The following is a 3,229-nucleotide window of genomic DNA, read 5'->3' as shown; positions in this document are numbered from 1 at the left end:
GTGTGAACATCACATGGACAGGATCCACATTTGATACTTCTTTGTACAGCAAACCAACTGATTGCAATACACTTATACATGCCAGCAGCCATCATCCGACATCACTTATCAAGAGTTTGCCTTTTTCACAATTTCTGCTGGTCAAAAGGATCACAAATGACCCCATTAAAGCAGAAGAGGACAATAACAAAATGATGATTAAATTCATCAGCAGAGGATACAAGTTGAAAGATCTACAAAAAGCAAAGGCAAAAGCATTACCGTACTTCAAATGACTGCAACAACTGAAAATGAGGACTCTAAGACTAATAAAAAACAACAGATGTTGTTCATTAATCATTTTAACACAGGGAGCAAACTTGTCAACACTGCCACCAAAAAATTATGGCCAATCATTAACACTGACCCCACCCTTCCAGCTCTTAAAAATACTAGAGTTGTGCTGGACTACAAGAGGGGTAAAAACTTGAAGAATTGGCTAGTCCACAATGATGTTTCTGGATATTCTTTGAACCCTAGCACACACTTTCTTACTAAAAAACCGGGGTGCTATAGGTGCACGGGATGTACAACGTGCCCATACCTTGAAACTGGTCCTGATGTGGTGCATCCACACTCTGGCAAAAGAATCCCAATTAGACATGTACTGACTTGTTCCAGCAAATTTGTCATCTATATCATCAAGTGCCCCTGTGGACTCATGTATGTGGGAAAAACCATCTGTACAGGTGAGGATGGCCCAGCACCGGACTGCGATTCGGCAGGCACTAGAAGGAAAGGATGTAGACCAGCTCATTGCTAGACATTTTTGTGAACATAGACATTCGTTGGCTACCCTCACCTATAAAGCGATCGACCAAGTACCGATGTCTAAAAGAGGAGGAGACAGAGATAAGCAACTTTTGCAGCTTGAAACTCGCTGGATCCATAAGATGAATACCGTTGCCCCTTTTGGTCTAAATGAGACTTTATCTTTTGCTTGTTTTGTTTGATTATTCTGCCTTCGTCCATCATCCTGTTTTTCTGTCTTTTTCTCACTCATTCATTTATATTCTTTTTCCCTCTTTTCATTCCTCTTGCCCACCAAAAACAAGCCCAAAGATTGGGACTTTGCTTATGATACATATATATCATACATAGATATATTCATATATATACTTATTTTTCCTTGTTTCTTTGGTGTAACATGAGCATGAAAGTATACCCACATCTTGTTATCGGATGGCCTCCATTTGGATTATCAAGTGTACTGTGATATTTCAACTTCAGTTACTTACAACCATACAGCACTGAATGTGCCCGATCTCGTCCGATCTTGGAAGCTGTACAGTGTCTGGCCTGGTTAGTACAAGGATGGGAGACCTCCTTGGAATACCAGGTGCTGTAAGTCAACTATGCAGCGTTCTACAGTTTTGTTCCCATTACTCCAACGGTCGTCACCATAACCATAGGCAATTGCTTTCGATGTTCTTTTTTCATCAGTATAAACCACATTTTAGTCTTTATTTTTGTATTTTTTTACATTGCTCGCAGACTTGTTTGTGCCATGATGTGTTTGCATCATTCTTTGTAAGTGTGGTTAGAGCGTGTGCTTTATTGGCTCACCACCAGTACATTTCATATAGACTTTTCTTTAGTTGATACTTCAGACACTTATTGTGTTCATATCCATTCACTAGCACAGTGATTCTCTGAGATATTTTGACACTATTGGCTTCATATAAGTACAGTTATCTCTTTCCCTTATGCAGGCGTTCTGCATGCCTGCGTATACTTTTACTGTTACTTATCTTTAATATGAACATTATTCTTTATGCTCTGTTTCTTTATATCCATGAAGCGGTGTCATATATTGATTTTGTTTCCCTGTGTTTTTCCCTGTGTTTCCCCGTCCGTTCTTTGGTATTTTTCACCCCCACCTCATCTGGTGTATTATTTATATCTGTTTTGTTTTTATTCCCAGCCCACACATCACTTTGTTGTTCTGTTATTGTTTATTTATTTTTCTCACAGGATTGTATCATGTATGCGTCTATCATGGCCACAGACTGTGACTTGGTTGAATGACGACAGCAGGCAGCGCCGCGCTCCATTGCCGCGTGACGTCATCACGCACGCTGGAGTGCAAGGGACGCATGCTGATGACGTCATCTGCCGGGTGGCGCTGACCGGGTTGCGAGGAAACGGTTGGACTGTAACTAACTGCCATGCTTGTATAAAGGTATGTGTCTTTCTGTTTACACTGAGTTCTTGATAAAAGTCTAAGCGACTGAAACGCTGAGCGAACGTGCCCTTGGTTGGCGTTATTCTTTATTACAAGACCCGTAAGTATTGCTGCATACATATTGAGTATTTTATACTACAGATGGCACCAGGGCCATTATAATGTGTTTGTTGTGGAGTGCTGGTTTAAAGAGACATGTATATATATATATATATATATATATATATAATACTAGCTGATGTACCTTAGATATTTACTGTTCCTATTTCTCTATTTCCATCTCGCCACTCCAATGACACATTAATCCTTCACCTCTATGGTAATGCATCCCCTCACTCACTGCTATAGTAAGACATTATCCTCCCTCACCTGTGTACTAACACATTCCACTGCCTCACACACCTGTGTAGAAATACAATGCCTCTCACATCTGTAGTAACACATTACCCTCACTCACACCTGTAGAACCTTATTCCCTTCCCTCACCTCTGAAGTAACACATTCCACGCCCTCAACCATGATGTAATACATTCCCTTCCTTCACCATGTAGTAACACATTTGCATTCCCCTCCCTCACCTGTACAGTAACACATTTTCCTCTCTCACCTCTGTAGTAACACATTCCCTTCCCTCATTATTCATACAGGGGAGCCACACCAACTGCCAGTGATGTTTGGCAGCACTTGGGGTGACAGTTGGTGTTTGAATATTGAACTGTGCTACAGCCACAATGAGACAGTCAGACAGGACATTGCACAGGGGGAGGAAACATTTTAGCCCTTTTCACCCCATAAAAGTCAAATTTCAAAAAATCCCATTTTAGTGGGTACCTATTTCATGGAAGGCATATACTCCCCGATTTTCATGTTTCTAGGTCCAGGGTTTGGCCTGGGTGTTGATGAGTCAGTCAGTGAGTCAGGACATTTGATTTTATATATATAGATATATTATATATACTTTATACATATTTATTTAATACATTTTATATATATTTATTACATGTT

The 3,229-nt window shown here is 40.3% G+C and overlaps 1 pseudogene; it reads left to right on the top strand.

The window, feature by feature from the left end:
* The first annotated feature begins 1,271 nt into the window (after positions 1–1,271).
* On the top strand, positions 1,272–1,390 carry LOC148503996 (5S ribosomal RNA; annotated as a pseudogene).
* Positions 1,391–3,229: the final 1,839 nt, after the last annotated feature.

The sequence above is a fragment of the Taudactylus pleione genome, unplaced genomic scaffold (assembly GCF_031769625.1).
Source record: "Taudactylus pleione unplaced genomic scaffold, aTauple2 ptg000472l, whole genome shotgun sequence".
Classification (NCBI taxonomy): domain Eukaryota; kingdom Metazoa; phylum Chordata; class Amphibia; order Anura; family Myobatrachidae; genus Taudactylus; species Taudactylus pleione.
The sequence above is the reverse complement of the archived record's forward strand: the minus strand, read 5'-3'. Positions and strand labels throughout refer to the sequence as shown.